The 23,541-nt window shown below is 43.0% G+C and overlaps 1 protein-coding gene across 5 annotated transcripts in view; it reads right to left on the bottom strand.

The window, feature by feature from the left end:
• Fhip1a (FHF complex subunit HOOK interacting protein 1A) overlaps positions 1-23,541 on the bottom strand; it is a 226,460-nt gene that overhangs the window by 123,594 nt on the left and 79,325 nt on the right. For 3 of the 5 annotated variants that reach the window (XM_085682533.2, XM_085682534.2, XM_087899430.1), the window contains one exon: positions 9,415-9,522. The exons of the other annotated variants lie outside the window; for them this stretch is intronic. The gene's annotated coding sequence lies outside the window, so the exon portion shown is untranslated. The remainder of the gene's footprint in view (positions 1-9,414; positions 9,523-23,541) is intronic. 5 annotated transcript variants of the gene reach the window in all.

Raw genomic sequence — 23,541 nt, 5'->3', positions numbered from 1 at the left:
TGGCCACTGGGTCAGTCAATCCTGATTGCTTAATGAAAGTGTGCAAATCAGCAGACATCACGCTGGAACATTCCGAATGTCCCTAATTATGGCCAAGTAGATGAAGGCCTTAAAAATTATACTTCACCCTATTTGAAAGGGTGTCTGGCACATCATTAATTAAAACACCTCGGCTCCCCTCTACATTAGCAGCATGGTAATTATCTTCATACAAAATTTGCTTTATAACACTTGAAATGCTTCAAATCCCAGGGTGACAACAGACTATAAACAAAATGTTCATGGATTGAGGCTGCAGTCCAGTACCGTATCACTGTGGATCAAAGTTAAGAGCTCCCCCATTTGGGAAGAAGGAGTAGCAACAGGCCAGAGAAAGAAGCGCAGTAATTTCCATGGAGATTACTTAATACTGGCAACGTCTGAGTTTCCTCGAGTCACACACGGCACTGCGTGGTGCTTTCCATACTTCACGCTCTGAGGCAGTAACTTGCAAGAGGTTACCCAGCTCGAGCTTGACAGGATGGAGGATTCCCTAGGTCCCTCTGGCTCTGAAACCTTTACCTTTATTCAATGCAGCGCCACCGAATGGTTTTTGTTAAAAGAGGGCATGGGGGCAAGATGGAGAAAAAATTGTCCATTGCAGACACCTTCCTGGAGCGTAATATGTAAAACCAAAAGCAGAAATCACCCAAGATGAGTGCTGACCCATAAGTGAAATCCAAACAGGCATCAGATAGAAAGTTTCTAAACAAAGAGCAGCAAGCAAGACTGAGGCTTGCTCTTGCGGGAAGCACGGAGCATACACCTCCATCGAGTTATTCAAACATGTACTGCGTGCCTGCTCGGTCTCAAAGTCCAAACGCTGCCCTGGCCTCCAGACTCGGAGTGCAGCAAAGTACCATAGACCCTAAGTGAGGAAGACACCTGTGGCAGAGGCCTCCAGGCACCAGAACACCTGCCTGCAGATGGAGACTTCCCAGCTGCGGAAGCCTGCTCCGGACGCTAATCCTGTTGTGATATAGTGAGAACAAACCCACTCCAAAGCACTGAGTTTTAACTGTTTCTTCTCAATGACAGAGCACCTGGATCTTTCAGAGAAGGCCTCTCCCCGGAGATGAGGAAGTGAAGCCCATTCTGGCAGTCAGATACAGAGAAGTGCTCTGGAACCGTAAGGTCCAGTCACCCCAAAGCAGAAAGGCCCAGTGTTATCATGCTTCAACCCAATGCCGCTTTGCCAGTGTTTAAAAACATAATCTAGTGAAGTTAAATAAATCTGGCCTTAAATTCCAGTTCTGCGCCCTGCTAAGTCCATAGCTTTAGGCAAAGTACTTAACCTTATGTGGCCCCAATTTCAGCTGTTTCAAAATGGAGATAAGAGCCTCTTCCTTACTGGCACCTTGTGGGCATGACAGTACCCTCTTCACGAGGCTGTGTGATGTCCTGCCATGGCCCTTCTTGAGGGACACCAGTAACATTACTAGCCACTGCTTGAGGGCAGCCTTAGACAGTGCTTTTCTGCCTTAACACAGTACACGATCTCTCTCTCTCTCACACACACACACACTGCACCACCACCACCACCACCACCACCGACGATGACAACAACCTGCTAGGCAAATGGAACAGAAACAGTAAGACCAGGGTGTGAGCCTGATCCACAGCAGCTGAATATCAGAGATGATGATCCATTAATTTGGCTAGTCACATTCCGAGTTCAGTTCTAAGTGGTAAAACGATCTGGTAGAAGGCAGTGAGGCAAATGAGCCTGAGACAGACCCAGCAGCTTGGAGAGTAGCTGGATACAGTGAGCAATGACAGACAGCTGGGCCTGGAGAACTTTGTAGGGATCCAACAGCCTTTGATTCCAGCCGCTGGATGTGCAGGTCCCTCTCAGCCCTTTCCCTTCCTGAAGCTGCTGTCTTTGCCTAGGATCTTACAATAAGTTTCCTGCTATCTGGGTCACAGAAGGCTCTCTCTGTTCTCTGTGACCAGAGACGAGATGGGTGGGAAGCCTACGCCCACCTGGGAAAGAGGCCACAAGGGGGCAGGGAAGCATTCACTGCAATTCTTTGTTAAACTTCACTGAATGGGTGGGGAGGGAGAGACTGATTCCCTCAACTGAAAAGGGCTGAAGCTGCCTCCCACAGACACAGGCTGCCACAAGAAACACCTGGTGTGGGGGAGGGCACAAACCTTCCCTTAGGAGTGAATGACATCTTTAAGAAGTTCCGTGAAGGCTTGCAGATGTGTCTGGTAGTGTTTGCCTAACAGGAACAGCTTTAAGTTTGATCCCCAGAGCCACATAAGCTAGGTGGTGACATAAACCTATACTCCCAGTCAAGGCAGGGGGATCTGAAGTTCAAGGTCATCCTCAGCAACACAGCGAGGGACCAGACCGAACTTTAGGAAACTATATCCATAAGGTAAAATAAAAAAAAAAAAAAGATTGTAATAAAAAGAAGTTCCATAACATACTAATACCAAAGTTCCCTTGAGTGGAAAAAATTCCTTTGAGTGGAAAATAGTTCTTGAGATAGAAACAAAGCCATATTTTGCTGGTTTTAATCTTTGTGATAGATTTTGATTAAAGAATGAGAAAATAAACACTGCCCAACAATCTTACATCAACCCCTCAAAAAACCGAACTTAAAAGCAACACTTCCCTCTATCTCCCCCTGCTCAAATAATTTAGAAAATCACAGTCAAAACGGCAAGCTCCCCAGGCTGGACACGTGCCACAGGCCCACCTCCTAGTCTGGTCTTTAGTAGCACACGAGTTTTCCTACAGCACTTTCGGGGGTTCCTTCCCATTTAATATTCATTGTGTGCCTGGCTTATGGCCCAATTTGTTCCATTTCATGCCTTTTGATTTAAATATGTGAGTTCTGTATTGCAGCAGAGTGGGTGATGGGTCTTCCCAAGCACCCTGGATGTGTATCCAATAGCGACTTGCTTCGGTACCTCCCTCAAATCTGCCTATAACAGAGAAAATTTGTTTGCTGTATGTTCAAAGGCAGCAGCAAGCACTCCTGCATAAATCAAACCTGGAGACAGAGACAGGGGTGCTCTAGCAGGCCAGAGCATAATTTATCTCGATTTATTTTTTTGTCAGACCACTACTCAGAAGCCAGGCCTGAGGTCAGTCGGTCCCATTAGCTTTTCCTTTGGCCACCAAAAGGAGCAGGTTCAAAAGCAGTTGCAGTATTAAGAAGATATTTGCTGTCTTTGCCTAGGATCTCGCTCACTGGGCTTAGGCTGGGCAGAAAAACTCACCCCGAAAGCCATTGGCCTGGGTCTGCTATTCAGCATGCTATGAGAAATACTTGGTGTAATGGCGCTCGGTTGCTATTTGCCGCCACACAGTGTTTATTCTTTTTTCCTGATGTACAAAATTCAAAGCCTTCCTGACACGGAATGGCAAGAGCCCAAGGTGGTAAGCAGTGAACCACAAGCTTCAAGTAGTGCTTTCCGTTTGTTTTCCAGGCAACAAATAAAATAATTTTTAAAGCTAGTAATCCTTCAGAATCTGAATCCCAAGGTTGTGTCCGAACTCTGCTGGTAATGGTATAAATGCAATAAGAAGAAATACGGTTTATGATGAACAAAATGTCGCTTTAACATAAAATTCCACGTTCTAATTGCTAGGGCCTTGCAGAGCTTTTAAATCCACAACGCTTGTGCTACAGGAAGAAACGCAGCAACCACAGCAGCAGCAGCAGCTCATTTCCCCAGAGCTGAGAATCACAGCGGTGAACAGAAAACACCAGCTTCCACCGGATAATGATGTATTCGGATTGCTTTTCTCTGACATAATTGGGAAGATGGACAGATCACATTTAATTCCCAATGTCACAAGATTTCAAACCCTAATTCAACAAATGACAAACGCTCTTTAAGGAACCTATGCATCTCTGGGTGGGAAGTGTAGTGTGTTAGAAGCATCTGCCCTGGTTGCTTATCTTCTTTGCCCAACAATGCCTCAGTTCAGGGATGGAAGCCGGCAGCCGCCCGGGCACCCTAGGAGCCTGCCTGTACCTCTTCTCACCTTTGCCCACCGGACCACAAAGAAGCTAAGCTAATCAAATTCCTCATCCAGAAATTTAAATCAGATCAGAAACTGCCACTCCTTGCCTCAACAACTATAACATAAACCCAGGAGAAGCTTAGAGAAGGTTGGCTTAGCAGTGTGGCCTGCAAGCCAAGGAGCTGCCACGGTCGGTCTGCTCTGAGTTCTCCCTGGGCCTGAATTCCAGAGTCCTTCCTCTATACAAGAGGCCCCTCCAGGGCCTCTCTACAGACAATTCTTTCCCTTCCCCAACACTGCTACTAGGAATAATAAAAACAGACATAGATTAATTAATAGTGTTTAAGAAAGAACATAGTTAGGAAAAATGTATAGGAAACTAATTGAGTAAAATACCCAAAAGAGACAGCTCTTGACTTAGCGGGCCCAGTGACAGGAAAGGTGCAGATCAAGAACGCCACGTATGTCACTGAAGTTTGCATTTATTTTCGTGGTGCTTTGTTGCAACTGCTAAGAGGCTAAGGCGACCGCTCGGCTGGTAGCATGCTGAACCTTACAAGCACGAGGACCGGATTTAGTCACCATGATCCACACTGAAAAGGCTGAGTGTAGCACCAGGAATCAGGAGTATCTTAAGGGCTAACTGGTCAACCAGCCTAGCCTACGTGGTGAGTTACTGACCAGCAGAAGACAGTGTCTCAATCAAAAAGGATGTATAGACATTGTCTGAGGAGCAATATTCAAGGTTGTCCACTGGCCTCCGCAGGTACCAAAGTAAACATGCACGTGTTCACACACACACACACACACACACACACACACACACACACACTCTCTCTCTCTCTCTCTCTAAAACAATCATCACACACATAAGAAGAAAGTCCTCTTCGAGTCACAGGAGAGCAGTAAAATGAGAGCGTTAAAGGTGGACAGACACCAACAACTCGCGACCAACACATGGGGCAGGGCCATAGCTTTTGTGCTCTTGTCCCCCAGCTTTTGCTCAGTGAATATTTGCTGGAACAGTACATAAACAAGATGGCTTTCGCTAATGGCTTGGGGATTTTGCTTTTAACAGAGAATGAAGGAAATGTCCTCCCCTTCAGATTCTCCACTAAAGACAGCATCAGCTCCACTTATGGGGAGCCCTCCTAAGGATGGTGAGGGAAGAATGTAAACCTCTCACAATAACCATGTTAGGCAATAAATGATCAAATGCTGCTGCAATAGCAAGTAAACAAATCTGTCACTTCCCTCCCTCTCTGTGCTGATGCATCAGCTGGAAGTGAGCCTGTTAACAGAACAGTATAAGTCGTTCCACAAGTTTGCCCTGGCACCTTCTGAAACATATATCCATTCGCTTCAAATGCTGCCTCTTCCTAAGCTGATTTTCTCCTCCAACCACAGAAACCACAATTACATCACATGCGTCATATCATGTGGTCCAAATGATGGACAGGACCCCTAACCAAACGTGTCACCATAGCAACAAAGGGACTACATTTGCTACTCTCTACCTCCATGTCCCATCAATTATTTAACATGCCTATACCATAGCTGCAAGGTATAAATGAACATGTTCGTTAGCAGCAAGAGTCAGACCTGAGCGAAATTCCAAGCATCAAACGGCAAACTGACCACAAAACAAACATAATTCTTGTTGAGGGTAACATCACACAATATAAAGGGATGGGAGGAGAAACCCTTCTTAGTTTTCTAAGCTTCTGCTTGAGAACAAAATGAGTTTGTGAGCTCACAGCTCGTGTTTGAGGCGGGAGGGACACAAGGGTTCAGGGAGGAAAAACACATTAACCGCACATACACCTTTTATCAAAGTTACTGAAAATAAGATGATTATATGAGACAGAGAGCCAAAGGATGAAACTCATTTTAAATTAATCTTTTATACTTTGGATTTGGTTTTGATTCTGGCCTGTTTTGTGGATTAGTTCTCATCAGGAAAATAGGAGACGTGCTGATTGAGGGAATACACGGCAATCAACAGGCAGCTGTGATTTGCCTCTCTCTACCTGGTCACATCTCAGCTGACTTCCCCTGGGAGAGTTCTAAAGAGAATCTCAGAGAGGTTCCCACTGTTGCCTTGACAAAGGAAAAAAATGTTTCTATCATAAGAACCAAGGAGAGAGTAGTTTGAATACAGTGTGCCCAATCACACTGGAACATACCTCCAAATGTTAAGACCAATACCACAAAAACTACCTGTTCTATCTTAAGCGATCTCATGAATTAATCTGAGTTGGGTCCAGGTTAGGGCTTCTACCCACAGGGATCGAGAAACCGTGTCAGCATCGAAAGACGGAGTGAACACTGGGAACAGAATGCGGCTCTTCCATTCACGCTACTGGTTTATTTCATGCTAGTTACAGAAAAGAGAAAAAAAAATAAATGGGGGTAGTCCTCCAAAAGATCCTGTTTATTGGCAATAGGTAATAACCAAATAAAGGTTTCATACAAAAAAAAAAGCTTTTACTTGGTTAAGAATAACTGACATGCCCAGAAAGTAACTCTCTAAGCCACTGACCGATTAAAAGGCATATGTAAAGTCTGCAGAAGGGATTCTTACACAGCTTCCTGGGTGCTGTCCAAGACGCAGCCTCTGCATCCTGTGTGCCTATGCCTAGCTTAGCACATGTTGTCTGAGTAGCAGACTTTGAGTAGACTGTAGGGATGACTAAATGATTCATTAAAACTGTAGTTTCCAGACCAGTAGTCCTTCTATCACAGATAATAATTTTATTATGGTAAACATAAGAAATCACATTTAAAAACCTTGGCATATAATTATTTTACTATTCATACAGAAAAATATGCGGAAAATATTCAATATTTACCACAAATAACGGTTTCTCTCTCAAAACCCATCTTCCTCATAGAAAAGCACCACGATACTTAAAATGAGATCTAGGGTGGTCTTTCTGCAGCAAATGTCTCCTCTAAGTGGATAAATGCTCACATAAAGCAGCCAAACATTTACAAACACTTCACACAGCACTATAATTTTATATATATACCCACATAAAATAAAAGCATGTACCTTGGGGATCATTTATGCAGCTAAATGCCTTTCTGGTTAGCATATAAAAAAGCTTAAGACAGATAACTTTTCACATCTGACAGCACACACAGGGTGAATTATGGCCGCTGTTCGGTTTCTATAATTGAGTGAATGCCTTTAGACAATTGGTCAAATATTCACCTCTTATTCTCAGCCAGCAGACAGACATGCAAATGCATGTATATTTATAAAATATTATGAGACCCATGGAGAATAGTAAGCTTCAGGAAAGCCCTTCCTCTGAGGGCTTTGGGTTTTATAATTCTCTAACAACTTCGGTTGTTACATAAAAGAAACAATATAAAAATGCTATATAAAGGCTGCTATGGCTTAAAAAGATGTCCCCCAATGGCCCATGTGTTAAAGTCTTGGAACCCAGGAGAGTGCTATGGAAAGATGGTAAGACCTTTAAGAGGCAGGGTCTTCCGAAAGGGCCATAGGTCACTGGGAGCATACCCTTGCAGAGACGTGCCTGGCCTACTTCTCTTCCTCCTTATCTTGGATTCCTGGTTCCTGATGCAAGCAATCAGCACTAGTAATGAGATAGCCCCCATTTTTACCACCCAGCACTTCTACCAGAGGCCCAAAGCAATGAACCTACCCAACCTTGGATTGGAGTCCCTGAAAGCAGAAATCAAAAAAACACTTTAATAAATGTTTTTCTCTACATAAGTTACATTCATCATTTGTTTCATCACAGAGACAGAAAGCTGACTAGCCAGGAGCAAATTCAACTGTCCTCTCCCAGACGGCAAGAGCGTCATGGGCTCTGATCACAGAGTTCTTTCTCCTTTCCTGTAAATAGCAGGCACTCCCATTTGCTGCAGAAATAAAAATGAGACTGTACTGCATAAAGCTAAGTGCAGCATTGCACTTATAAATATTTGCCTTGGATTTTGTTTATAAATTTTTCTTTTCAGATATCAATAGCTAAACAAACATACTTATTGCTTTTAATAGCTGTGTGTGTATATATATACACACACAAATTCAAAATTGTCCCGAGATTCCATGTGACTTACAGAACAGCCACCTGTATGAAAACAACTATTTAAAATGGTGCAAGCCAGAGAGGCAGCTCAGTGGATATACAAACACTCACTGTGCAAACTTAAGGGCCTGAGTGTGGTCCTCAGCACCAATGGAAGGAGAGAACCACGTCCTGGAAGTTGTACTCTGACCTCCACACACATTCCCATACTCACACACATACATTATACACACAAACATATATGCAAAAATATATTTATAAATGGTACAAGACTATCAAAGAACAAATATGGAACAGAACAGAGTGCCCCCCCCAATAAACCTCCTCCTACAAAATCATGACTGTCTCAAAGTCACTAGCATAAAATCCAACAGGTAAAAATAAAAACTCTAGAATAACTAGAAAGCTTAACCACGACCCCACCTCATTTGGAAAAGCTAATATACAACGGAGAGGTAATATAAATGAGAATGTTAGTGATGAAATCATAAAGCTGTTGGTGGAAAACGAAGGAAAAATGATGATGTGGGAGAGGCCAAGGTTTCCCAGGCTACAGAACTAGGCGACAGCCGGTGTGACACCAACATGCAGAAGCTCACTGACGGCGTTCTTCAGAAAATGATGAGGCCAGAATGGAGACAAGAGGTTGAAAGTACAGGTGGACAAGGGCTTTCTAAATGGGAATTCTACTGCGTAGGAAATAAGGCCAACCACGGACAAATGACATCTCATAGAATTAAAACGTTCCTGCGTAGTGGAAATAGCTAGTCAGGACATGAGACGGTTCACAAAACAGGAGGAAAAGATTGCCAGCGGACAGAAGATTGATTGATATCTACAACATACGAGGAGCTCCAAAGAACTAAAGAAGTCAAATAACATAGACAAAAGAAATGAGCTGAAGACAGTTCTCAGAAGACATATAAATGGGCAATAAACATGAAAAAATGTTCACACTTACTAACCATCAGAGAAACACAAAGTAAAATCGCATTGCGATTCTCTCTCACCCCAGTCAGAATGGCAGTCATTAAGAAAAGTGACAAATGCTGACAGCGATGCAGACCAAGGGACCTTTATATGTTGCTGATGAGGTGGTAAATTAGTTCAGCCACTATGGAAATCAGTGTGGAGATTTCCCAAAAATAAATAAAAACAGATCCACCATATGATCCAGCTCTACCAGCCCTAGGAATTTGCCCAGAGGAGTCTGAGCCAACCTACAACAGAGATACTCACACATCAGTGTTTATTAGAGCCAGCTCAGGTGCCCAACAACAGAGGAATGGAAGGAATGGATAAAGAATGATACCCAGTTCTTACCTGTTTCACAACTGGTTTGGTGACATCACTGCCTGAAGCCCTCACAGCAGAATTCAACAAATTGAATATGCAATGGGAGCCACTAAACCAACTTCTGCCACCACTTCTCTGAAATAAAAAAAAAAAAATGTAGTTTTAATTTCACTGAAGAAGAATCAGTCAAAGCTCTCAGCTCATCAGAATGGAATTCTCCACATTGATAACTACATGGTATCTTAACTGGCAAGTCTGCTGCTGGGTTAAACTGATGTGCAATTTAATATGTCACAAGTGTTTGGATCATAGATTTGTATCTGACACGTCACTTTCTATGTCTCCTCCTGAATCTCTAACAGGAAACGAGACTCAGGTACTAACACGATGTATGCTGGAGACCACGATGTACAGCATAAAGTCGCCTACTGCTGTTATGACGGTGTGGAGCCCCCTCGTCATCCAAACTTGTCCATCTGCTATTTTGATTGTCTTCATTGCTCTGCTTTGAGCTGTGCTCATGGGAACTCGCTCTCAGTCAACTAATACTTAACACGGGGAGATAAATGTCTGAGTTTGCAGAAGGAACTCCAAATGATCTCGTTAAACACAGTCTGTGTTCCCTAGCAGATAGATGCATGGCAGAAGGGCCTAGTTACAAGAAATGTTTCTACAGAAACTGCCGGTATGGACTTGGAGTTTCCAATCTACTATGACGCCCTATCCCCATTTCCAGAGCATCTTCCAGAAGGACCACAGAGGAAGGCACAGCACACACCACCTACTGATGAGCCTATAAAAAGGCTAGCTGATGAACCAGAGGAGTACCGAGTAACAAAGTAGTCTCTCTGTGCACTCAGTGTAAGAATGCAGGAACACAAATACCAACAGCAATAACCTATACTCTACTCCAAAGTACACTCAGTGTAAGAACGCAGAAAAACAAATAACCAACGGCAATAACCTATACTTTACTCCAAAGCACACTCAGTGTAAGAACGCAGAAACAAAAATACCAATGACAATAACCTACACTTTACTCCAAAGCACACTCAGTGTAAGAAGAATGCAGAAACACAAATACCAACGGCAATAATCTATACTCTTCTCCAAAGCACAGTTGTAGATTGGTACCTTTACAGTGCAAATGTACATTTTTTTCCTAAGCAACATCACTTAAATATAATAGTGGGGTACATATTTTGAGAGGTTCTACATACATTTTCTAGAAAGTGTGGATATCTACTCTAATTTTTATATAAAACATAAAAGACAACAGTGAAATAGTTACTTCATTGCCTTATTATGACTGAAGTCTAATTAAACAAGAAGGCTGTAAAATGCAATGTGTTTGTGTATACACTGTATGTGTAGTTCTCAAAATAGGTATATGCCCTGGCCTTTGTTTATACAGGTCTGAATTTGAAATTGCATTATAAATACATATACTTTATTGTTCTAAGTAAAGAATTTTATGCACTGTAAAAACAAACAGGTAAAGAAGAGCAGTAGGTGGCCCTGGGAAGACAAACACAGCCATCGCTGCATTTAATGACTGTTTTAGTATGACTCATGGGGAACAATGTACTTGCCTACTGGTGAAATGACAAAGCACCGACTTGCCCCTAGATTTACCTAGGCTACTGTAATTATAAGTTTGGACTAAACAGAACAGATTGCTTCCATCTGCCAAGAGTGTTCCTTGCAGGTGCTGCAGCCTAATGAAGACTGCGCCATCAGGGAGGGCGTCAAGGCCTCCTTCCCCGCTCTCCACAGCACACAGTATGGACCTCCTCCACAGCACATGGTATGGACCCCCACCACAACTTTGTACATGTACAGATTTGTACAAGACCCCCATGTAAAGCTCAACTTGGTATCGCCAGAGAGTAGCGTGGACTACACTTACAGTAAATAAATGCTAGGTGAATAAAGCAATCAAGAAACAGTATTTCAAGACCCCCAGCAAGGACTCTCACATGGAAACTATCCCTCCCTTCACTCAATTCTGCCATAGCAGGAATGCAACCACTAGCGCCCAACACCTTTGAGCTCCCTACTGCCATTACCTGGAGAACATTTTTAAAATTTCAATTTCTCATGAAACGCAAAAACATTAGGTCACTAAAATCCACACCACAGTTGGAGATGCCTTGGAAGTTAGAGGGAGGTTATTGTCCGTATCCCCATTCCCTCCCTCCAGCCCCCAGACCCATCGCCCTGTAAAGAGCAAGGCCCCTAGGACAAAAAAGATTAACATTCAGTGAAGCCAATTTAGAGTGTGTGCATAGGAATCCTCCATACTATTTTAGCAACTTTACTGCAAATCTAAAATTATCTCAAAATAAGAAAGTGTTTCTGTCAGCGATAACAGGCAGGACCCCAGGCCACATAGGAAAAGAGCAAACGAAAGGAAGCCGGCTGATTTAGGAACACAAAAAAGCAGAGGCCTAAGAAGGACCAAGTCTCAGCTTCCAGTTCCCAACTTTGTTGGGGACCAGACAGGCTTCGACAATCCTTCCCATTGTAATGAAAACCTTGGACCTCCCCAAAAGCCCCTGCCCTGCAAAGAAACCATTCTTCAGCCAAAGTGAGGTTTCCAACCTAAACCGTAACATTTATGGCAGAGAAAAAGAATGTACCAAAAACAAATCTTTTAAAGATTTATTTATACCTACAAACACAAGTGCCTTAGAAGAATAATTATGCTATACTATGCTATATTATGCTATGCTATGCTAACTACACTACACCTAGGTGTATACTATACCACAATACAGTATTGGGAAGTGATTCCAGCAGCATGGAGTAATAATGGTGCACCCTGGGTGCGATCTACCTGCATGCTAGCCTTCTGATGGCCACCATTATTCTTGCCCCAACCACTATTTGCTTGTTTGTCAGCCAAGAATGACAACAGAGGTAAATTTCACACTTCACACAAGAATGCGCTTGCAAATGCTGCCCTGGGTCTCAAGGGCACAAGTCACATCTGCTAATGTGTTTTGTACCATCCCTGGCTCAGTGCCCCATGAAGGTAAAGAGTTTAATAAATGCGCAAGAGTCAGCTTTCTTCCCAGCTCATTTACTTTCCTCAAGTAAAATTTATTAAGTATTAATTTGTACAAGGTTAGCCCGATGCTAATGCTGTTTACATTGTTTCCAAATAGTGATAAATACATACCTCTGAGAAGACTTCCCAAAAACTCCAGAGGAGAAACCACTGTAAGGGTTGCCTACATTTTCCTGGAGGTGAGGGGCAGATGTTTCAGGACTGTTTCTCCAAACTCATGCATAATTTCTAGGGAGAGCTCACTGGGGAAGCAGGAGGGTTATAAAAGCAGAATAGTGGACTTTTCCAGTGTTTGAGCTGCTGAGGCCAAACCCAGAGACGCAGCCCTTACTTTGTTATAGGACTCTGTGGGCTCTGATACCTAATTATTAATTTGGGGTTAGCCTATGAGTCTAAGCCTTTCATGGGTACGAATATCAAACACTCAGCCTGAGAGTCTCTCTACCAAGTCCACTGTTGAATTTCTGGTTCAGTCAAAGGTTCTGGATTAATGGTGTGCGGCTGACCACCTAGAGAACACGTACAAGGCAGCGTGTTCTTTCCCACCCCTTCACCCAAGCTCCAGGCTGGGACCTCAGCAATAGCAATTAGCCTTCAGTTCTAATGTTCTGATGAGGAACTCTAGATTGCCAGACCTGGCAAAAGGTTAAGGACTCCAAAGCCACAAAATGAGATAACACTGGCCAATGGTCAGACCCTGGTGCACATCACACCAGACTGCATGGAGGCAGGGCCCCCGGAGGTGCACGTCATCACCAGACTGCATGGAAGCAGGGTCCCCAGAGGTACACATCAGCACCAGACTGCATGCAGGCAGGGCCCCCAGAGGTACGGCACCTGCTTTGTCTTTCCTACATATCAAGTTCCCAAGAGGTTGCTTTTCATTCGAAAGGGCTGTGTCTCTGAGATAGTCTACGAGTCAATTAAAACTGAGTTCTCAGAAGCAAAGACCCATGTAAATTAGGAAATGCAGCTTGTTACATGGCCCCTGCTCTCTCACCCCAGCTCCATCTCTGCCTCTCCCTGGCCTTCTGGGCACCTGCCTAGATGAGAGCTTCCTGGCTGCTTGGTCCCCCTACGCCACCTCCTCCAGTCTTTGCCTCAAAACAGTCCTTTCAGGCATTGCTTCTAGAGTCTGCCATCCTTTGAATCTTTCAGACTCAAAATATCTCAGGAAACAAAGAGTTCACTACTACTCCTGTGTCCAACATCTGCAGCGGTTGTCTTCTTCTTAGGTAATATATGACATGACCTCTCTGAAGAACACTAGCCTGTACCTGGCTTTTCGGGGCCAGATGCCCTCTAGCTCTGTGAATGCCTCCTTTTCTCCCAGGCAGAACTGGTTCTCAAACTCAGCGAGGAGCAGTGGTGCTTTCCTCTGGGACACTGGAACCTTCAGAGCAAATACCAGGCCTGGTGGGGCAGCTCAGCAGCACGACATCGGCCTAGTATGTTCCAAGTCCTTGGTTTCTCTTCTAGCTCCGAAATTAACTGGTTAATTAGTAACCAAAGGTGTCCTTTTGTTTATTTAATACCCTGGACTTATTTAAAAGCTGAACACAGCGCCACATGCCTGTGGTCTCAGATACTCAAGAAGTTGGCCCAGGAGGGATGCTTGAATTCAGTATCCAAGGCCAGTATTATCAAACACTAACCAATGCATATTGAATGGAAGAATGTGATAAATATTTAAATTTTTATTTCAATAATATCAATTGTATTATTGGTATGTAGCACAAATAATTAAATAAATATTAAGATATTAAATGGGGATTCTAACTTTTTAAAGTTTCTTCTGAAGTATCTAGTCTCTTTCTCATAGCGTATCGTCTCTTGAAAACTCGGATGTGGCTATTCCAGGATCAAGGGCGAGCTGTTGGCACTAAGTGCTACCCTGGGAAAGAGACCCCTGCTAGAATCATACAGCTCTTGCTCAACGATGGAAGTCTCCATTTTGCCTTAAATGCTAACGGAATGTCATAACAGATTTCTCTCTGGAAAGACGGGACGATGTGCCTTTTTTCCTAGCAGCAAAGTCAGTTTGTAAAGAAATTTCAGAAATGATTGTCATAGTTCCAAATCTCTTCCCAACTGATTTAATTGTCTTTAACTCTGAAATTCTACACTCCTATAGGGATGTCTTTTTTTTTAATTTGGTGGGAATAGTTCCCTGATAGAGGTCATAGAATAGCCCTGGTAAATACTGTATCAACTATCCTTCCCCAAACACACACCTTTCCCCAACTACTCACAGCCCAAGTCAGTTCCCTTCCTCCTCTTCCCTCAGCTCCAGTTGAATTCTACTTCCCAGATGCAGGGAGAGTTTGCCCTTGGGTTCAAGAACATGATTTATTAATGTGTATGTGCTAGACGTTGAGACCTGATTCTTAGCCTTCTGAGAAGACCATATGGCAAAACATCCTTAAAGTAAAGTCGCTGACCAAGTCTTGGCAGCCTGTCATTCTCCTGGGTGCAGCATCATCTGTCCTGTTTTGTCAAAAGAGCCCTTTCAAGTCTGACTCCTGATTCTTCCCGTATCTGACTCCAAGCAGACGGAATTGGTTTGCAGATGGTCCAGAACTCGGAAGATTATCCAATGCCTTCCCATTTTTAGAAACCCCAAATTATTCAGTGCTAGTCACAAAGTATGAAAGTTGTATTTGTGGCCACTCCGTTTATTATCAATGCCCTTGAACAACAGACGATTTTGTTGTAGACCCACAGCACGCTGAGACAACGAACACACTCCATTGGGTGCACACCAGGGCATACTGGAGCAGGGTCATTTCCCTGTCTCAATACAGCCATTACACGGTTGGTGTCGGCGCACGCTTTCAATACAGTTAAAGAATTAAAGGGCTGCTACCCTGAAACATTTGTTTTACTACATTAACTTCACATTCTCATCCTAAAACTGTATCAGGCCCGTTCTGTCGCTCTGCGTTTGTCCCTTATTTGTCTTTGAAGAAACAAGGAAAAGTTGTAACTTTACTAACGTCTTAGAAAGTGGAAGAAACTCTGGTTTCTGACACGCTTATCCAATTCAGGTTCCATTCAGTCCGTGCTCCCCCAACCCCAATGTTCCTGGATATATTAAGGTTCAAAGTTCTAACTACTTTATTGTGGCAATGCCAGACACAGAATTATTAACTAGAATTCTACTTAGATATACTTTAAGCATAAAACAGGAGGGTCCCCTGAGAGTGTGAATCTCAGATTTAAAGGACCTAAAGATAAGAGTGCACCATATTATTTATTTATTTATTTATTTATTCATTTATTTATTTATTGGAGACAGGGGTTTTTTTTGTGTGTAGCCATGGCTGTCCTACAACTCAGTTCACTCTAAGACCCAGCTGACCTCAAGCAACTCAGAGATCCATCTGCCTCTGCTTCCCAAGTGCTGGGATTAAAGGTGTACACCACCACCGCCTAGCTTTCTTATGGTTATATTTCATCAACTATGGGTAACCAAGGCAGCAACTACTGATACCAAGTCAGGATCACCAACAGTAACTAAAGTTCAACTATTTAAAAACTACTCCACTCAATCTAGTAACTGTCCTTAGATATTTTCAAAATAAATGCCATCGTATACAGCGCTCAGGGGAAAAAAAAAAGTCTCTAACTCCCTTTCCCAGAAACACTTATTGGAAGCTACAGTACTTAAACTGGCCACTGACCATTTCCAGATTGAGGTTATTTTTCCTATGGTCATGAGTTAAACCCATGAACATGAGTGGGCCCTTCACCATGGACCACGGGGGTTCATTAAGCACATTAAGTACTGAAGTGAACCTTCTAGCGAATATCATGAGTATCACAGAACTATCCTCAGATATCTTCTCAGATACAGAAGCTCCAGGTGACGGGAACCCAACTCACATTCGCACAGAGTGGGAAGTATTTTAGCGCATCTAGCTGCACGGACATTGAGGTGGCTCGCTGGACGGAAGAAAACTGGAACTGGGATTATGCTGCACCCTCTACCCACCATGTCTCCGCCTACAGGCTTTCTTCTCTCCTCCGCATGCCCTCTGCAATCTCAGAAATAAGTTACCATTTGGCTTTCATTTCCATCCTAAAACCATAAGTGTTTTGAGCACTGTCTCACAAAAACCCCGAGAATGGCTCTCATGAGCCTACATGCATCTCACACCTTCCCTGAAGACATTGCGGCAACCTTGAAAACAGCTTAAACTACACGCCTAATCTCGTGGCTAGGACCAAGAGGGGGGAAATAGGTTATAGATTAGAACTGTTATTTTACTTTCTCCAAAGTCACATGAAATAGGAAGAAACCCTGATGAAAAGGGAACTAAATAATGATGAGAATCTGGATCACCACAATCAGCAGCTACCCCAGATTGCTACTGACCTTTCCATGCAGAGGTGGGAAGGCCATCTTTTCAGGTGTAACTGACAGACTTCCTACAATTTTCCAGAAGGGCAAGACAACCTGCCCCTCACAGTGAGTATCCATTGTGAAGTCAATGAACACATTCCTGGACGACAATACCCTATGGATGCATGGTGAATACTCACAAGTATACCCTTGGTTTTGCAGCCAACTCAGCTCTTATCAAAAGCTTAAAGGGCAGTGCATTGCATGAAATACTTCCTGTCACTGTAAGAATGACTGCCATTTCACCAGCAAGCTTGCCCGTGACTTCTTGCTAACAGATTTTAGTTTTGCCCTAGCTTACTTACTGTCTGTGATAAAGACATGACCAAAATCAATGTGGGGAGAAAAGGGTGCCTATGTACTGATCCCAGTTCATTGCTGAAGAAAGTCAAGACAGGAACTCAAGCAGGACAGGAACCTGATGGCAAGAACTAAAGCAGAGGCTATGGAGGAATACAGTTTACTGGTTTATCCTCCAGACATTGGCCAACTATCTTTCTTATATCTCCCAAGAACACCTGCTCTAGGTTGGCAGGGGCCTGGACCTTCCCACATCAATCATTAATCAAGAAAATACCACACAGATTGGCCTACGGGGATTTTCTCAGTTGAGGTTCCTCTTTCCCTGTGACTCAGTAAGTGTCAAGTGGACAGAACAATCCAACCAGGCCAGGCTTCATGAAGGAACTCGTCCTTGCCTCAAATGACTCAGCTCTGACTCTACCTTCAGGATTAAAGACCAATGGGCTCTGGATAGGGACAGGTTAGGCATGACCCATTTCAGATAATGAAACATGTGGTATCTGCAGAGGGGGTTCCAGAGAAGCTTTCCAGTTCCAAAGAATGGACAGGACTTGGTCTACTCCTAGACATACTGAAGCCATTTTGCAATTCTGCCAGGGGCCAGCCTCAGAGAAATGCACAGAAGGCAAAAGGAAGGAGAGGGTATTTCCTTATGCCTGTGAAGTCAGCCAGTCCTAGAATCTAGCATAGAAATATGTTACAAGTCACAGAGTCCTTTAAGTTAATGAACAAGGGTGGAGTGCTCTGACTTTGTAGTGACAGACATGGCAAAGATACCTACCCAGAATGATCACATTGGACAGTTGTGAATTTAAAACTATTTTAAATATTAACTCTATTAACATAGAGTTAATATCTCTATGGTGCTATAAAAATTCTATGAAGGTTATTTTCATTTCAGCATATAGATATATATTCATAGCTGCTGATTTTATGTAGGAGTTGCTTTGATAATTGGTACTGATACCATCTTTCTATCATAAAACATACTTTCATAGTTTAATAGACTGATAACCTTAATGTAGATTATAGCTACCTGTAATATAAGCACAGAATCCTTATAAAGTTTCTACAAGTTTTACAGTGACTTATGATTGTATCATCCACACACAATTAAAAGGCAATTTTTGTTGGCATGTTCTCAAGAAGTTTTTCTAAAGTGTTAAACTTCATTTGCTGAGAAGCATCTTTTTTGCTCTTGTATTTAATTGCTTCACATAATCTTTAGCCAAATAATTAGTATACTATTAAGTAAAGCTTGCATCGATACATACAAAGCTGACTGCTGGTGGATATAAGGCCTGACTAGAGACGCTCTAGAAAGGTCTGCTTACTCAGTCAGGTCGCTAATATCGCAGCACGCTGTGGGCAACCTTAAGGAAACAGCTGCGTTGACTGTAAAAACTCAGTTCCCATGCTGCCTTTGCCGCGCAAATGTTGTTCTCATCCCTCATCAAAGAAATCTCCTTTTACAGCAGGCGGAGACCATTACAGAAAGACACAGCCGGACAAGAGGCAGAGGACAGCTGGTCACAGGCTGTCTAAGACTAGTTGATTAAACTGCACTACAACCCCTAAACCTAAGGAACATTGTAGATCATGTGGAAAGACTGCAAGAGCCAAAAGACCATGGTGTTTGCTCCTAGAATAGTGTTGTCTATATGAGAGGGAAGCAGCGCCCATGAAATCTCAATGTTACAGTTGCCTAAACAAGATTTGTAAGATGGTATCACCAACCAACACATCAATGTGGATGGGAAATCCCACAAGGCCCTGTCCCTAGACAAGTGCTATAGGCAATGAAAGATTGATGAGGAAGGAAGAATCAGTCTTCCCCAGGGATCAGCCCCTGAGGAGTGATCCAGTCTTATGTGGTCAATCCTATACAAATAGACAAATGAGCAACACAAAATGAACACAGCAGGCTGTGTTTATAAATGATATGAGTGTGTGTGTGTGTGTTTGCGTTTGTGTGTGTGACAATAATAATTAAAGAATAAAAGGCCATGAATTTAAGTAGGAGTTGGAGTGAGGAGAAAGAGGGTAGGAGAAATGCTGTGAATTAGTAACTATATGAAATTCTCAATAAATAATATTTTCCATTTTATTAGTTTTATTTTTAATTAAATCATAATCATATCATGCCACCCCTTTTGTCCTCCCTCCAACTCCTTCCATGCACCACTCCTTGCTTCCTCTCAAACCCATGATCTCTTGGTGTGTGTGTGTGCGTGTGCGCACATATGTTCCTAAATATATAAATATCTATTCAGTCCTACATATGTGTGACTGATCATCTGGTATTGATAACCAACAGGTGTTCTTCCCTGAGGAAGACTATTTCTCTTACTATCAGCAATCAATTCTTAGTGGCCTGTAGTTCTTTCTCTAGGGTTGGTCCTGGGAAGAGCTTCCCTGTCCGTGTTAGTATGTCTACTGCTATCAAGTCCTTCCTTGCTCATATCTTGTTTAGGCTCTCGTGTTATTGACACTTCAGGAGTATAGCTTCCCAGGCATTTCTAGGAGACACAACCTCACACACAACTGACTTCCTGGTCCTCTGGCTCTTATCACAGGTATAAGGATGAGTGTTTGGAATGTGTTTAGGAATTATACTAGCTAAGTAAAGTAGTAGTTGTAAGCTCTCCTCCAAGATCCATGGCATCACTAGCCCTGGATAGTTGGCTAGGTTTCTAGGACCAGGTATTTCCTTCTGCTTGACTAGGTCTTAAGTCTGATTAGACAACTGTTGGTTGGTTGCTGCCAAGATAGGCATACCACTATTGCACCCTCAGGATCACCCTGCTGTGCTGGCTGTTGTTTTCGCTCATAGGCATGATAGCTTGGTAGGACTGTTGGTTGCTTCCCTCCCTGCAAGTTTGCACGGCATCTTCTGGTCGTTGGGGAGGAGGCTTTCAGATCAAATCGAGTTCAGATCCTCTGCATCCTGGGTCCAAAGGGCATGGTGTCATCAGCAGTAGGATCTTATCTTCAGCCTCTGGGAAGCAATCAAGGGCAATAGCAACAGCCTATAATGCTTGGGGAGTCTCTTGGACTCCCCTGAAGAATAATGTGAAAGGGGGCTTCTCATGCCCAGTACTGGGGTTTTCATTAGATAGTCTATGGATCCTGAGGGGTGTATGGTCAGCCCAGAGAAGATGGACAGACATGATTTATAAATATTTTTCTTCAACCTAGAGGTTGTTTTCCCACTTTCTTGATGCCTTTTGATGCACTGTGGTGGTGTGACTAAGAATGGCCTTCATAGGCTCATAGATTTGAATACTTGGTTACCATGGAGTGGCAATATTAGAAGGTGGCCTTGATGGAAGAGGTGTGGTCTTGTTGGAGTATGTCATTGGGGTGGACTCTGAGGTTTCAAAAGCCCAAGCCAGCTCTTCCTGCTGCCTACAGAACAAGACAGACAATCATAGAGCAGGCCATCTGCGGGTGTCAGAGGCTGGGAAGAGAGAATGCAGAGCGATCATTTGATGGGCACCGAGGATTCATAAGGAGGAATAAAAAGCTCTGAAACTGGAAAGGCAGTGGTTGCACACCATTACAGACACACTCAGGGCCACTGAGTTTTCCATCTGAAGCGGATACCTAAACTGTATGGCGTCTACTTGCATCTAAAAGGAAGAACAGTCTGTCACTGAAAGTGTAACTCTAAATCAGCCATAAGCATCAGAGCTTCTCATAACCGCAGTGTTGTAGGCTCAGGTAGGATCTCCTCTCCTACACTCTACATGTGCTTGGCTTGAACTCAGGGATGGAAGCAGTAGCAGCTGTGTGTAAACCACCAATGCAATGACTGGATCACCGTTCTGATCATCACTGCCAGACAACGGTAGAGAGACATGTCTCTCCGACCTCTATTCCTAAAAGGCTCCCTCGATGGCTACTATGTTGGAAAGGCTCTATACGTCATGTACATGGTCACATTACAGATATCCTTGGAAGCTGTTCTGCTCCGTCACTTTCCTCCAATCTCTAGAGTGGGCATCAAGGCCTTGGACCTGGTGCCTTTGAGAACCAAGCATCTGCGCTCACTGGGAAAACACTCCCAGGACACCCAGTCAACTGTGACCCATATGGCCTGAGTTAGAAAGAATGAGTCTCGGAGGATGACTTCCTTCTGATGTGTTTGAACTGGGAAGGAAAGAGAAGAAATAGAATGAAATAACACAGTCATCCAGTTGCTGTAGGGTGGAGTAAATCTGAAATGCTGGGAGCATTTGTAAAGTTTGTAAACACCGAAGACCCAGGAGGTGGCTCCCCTCGGGATCCCTGCTCTCAAGGCCATGTGCAGCTCTGGCTTCTGCGCCATGATGCTGAGATATGAGTTTATGTCCACAACACATCCTGAAATAGGAAGCCTATGGACCCTATTATTATATATCCCCATGTTATCAAGGGGATCAGGCTAGAAGGAGAAATAGAAATAACAGGGAAATAAAAATGAATGTCATGCTACTGACCTTTACAGAAAGTAAAAATCCTCCAGGTTTAACTGCAGTGCCTCTGGGCAATGCTAAGATGACCTATTACTAAGGTAAGGATGTTAAAAACAAATTATTTAATTTCCTCACAAAATATTGCCTCAATTTCCCATCCATGATTACAGTATTTATCATAAACCTTAATCTGAAATTATCTCCTGTCTAAATCCTTTCCTTTCTGAATTTAATTATTTAAGATTCTATTATTTTGTGTGTGTAAGTGTTTTGCCTGCACGTACACTTGTGCACCACATACATGTTTGGTGCCAACGGAGGTCAGAGAAATGCATTGGAGGCCCCGGCCCTGGAGTTACAGATGGTTGTAAGCTGCCTGGTTGCACGGGGAATCCAAACCAGGCCCTCTACAAGAACAAGTGCTTGTAAGCATCGAGTCAACTCTCCTGTCCCCTGCCACAGACAGCTAATACCACTTGTCAGGACTAGCCTCTAATGTAGTTATTCTCTCCAATTTATCACATAATTTTATCATTTCTATAGTGGTTCAATTATATGGATGTTTTAATGTTGGCATACATTATTCACTCTATAAACTAGCACAGTTGACCAGACTTTAAAAATGACTCAATAACTTTAGCTTCCTTTCTCATTTTCCAGCCTCCCTCGCCATTAAAGGCCCAACGCATGCAACTTTGTTTATTAGGAGGAACAATTCTTTCATTGCACTTTGGGAAAATGTATGTCTGTCAATGCACAAGAGCATATGACAAGTTCAGATGAGACAGTTCTAAAACCACATGGGTCAAAGAAAAAAACCTCAAGAGAATTTTTTTTTAAGATTTTGAACTAAATGAAAAAAAAAACAAAATCTGTGAGATGCAGAAGTAGCACTTAGGAGGAAACTATAGCATTGATGGCATTGAAGGGGCATCACATCCATGCAGAAGAAATGCCTAAAACCAAGGGACTAAGTAAGCAGAAGAGGAGAAACAATAAAAACTCAACAGAAATCAATAAAGCCAAACATTGAAAAACAATAAAGTCAACTAAGCCAGCAGCTGCTTTTTTGGCATAATCAATAAAATTTATAATCCTTAGCTCAGCCCCATTTGATAAAAAAGACAAAAGATAAGCACACAAATTATCAATAACATGAAGATTGGGCCATCACTGCTGACCCTCAAGTCCTGAGAAAATAATCAAGGGATGCTATGAACAACTCTGTCGATTTAATAGACTGCATGAAATTCCTTGTAAGGAATTCTACTAAAGCTCACATAAAGAAGATGGTCTGAGTAGGTCTGTATACAGTAGAAATGCAGTACCCAGCAACCTTTCACACCAGAAAGGACCACGTACATATAAATCCACTGGTGAAGCTTACCAGACAATGAAGGAAGAAGCCACACCACTTCTCTATACTCTCTTCCAGAAAACAGAAGAGAGAACACATTTGATCTTCTAAGAGGTCAGCGTTACCTTACCAAACAAAGACAGGAAAACTACATACAAGTGTCTTTTTAGGAACACAAAAGCAAAAATCCTCAAGAAAATATTAGTAAACAGAACCCAACCAGGCAGACAACAGTGTGTGGAGTTAGCTGTGAGCTGTAGGCAGAACTACTCCAAGGCCTAAGGCACAGAGGATGTGACCCCAGTTTTGAGGCCATATTCACCTTGGTGTTAATGGTGACAGACTGCAGATCTGAGCCTCAGCAAATACCTCAATGAAGTACAAGAGCCTACTACAAGCTCACAGGGAAATGGACTTCAGGATTCGGACCCTGACAATAGCACAGGACCCTGCATCTCTAGATCCCAAGTAAGCAACAGACAGCACTGTGGTCCCATGGTTTTACAAACAGGTATTTATTTTCTACAGATTCTGGAAAACTGTTTTATCAATTTGTTTG

Source organism: Myodes glareolus, chromosome 20, assembly GCF_982192425.1.
Source record: "Myodes glareolus chromosome 20, mMyoGla1.1, whole genome shotgun sequence".
Classification (NCBI taxonomy): domain Eukaryota; kingdom Metazoa; phylum Chordata; class Mammalia; order Rodentia; family Cricetidae; genus Myodes; species Myodes glareolus.
This window is presented reverse-complemented; position numbering and strand designations above follow the sequence as displayed.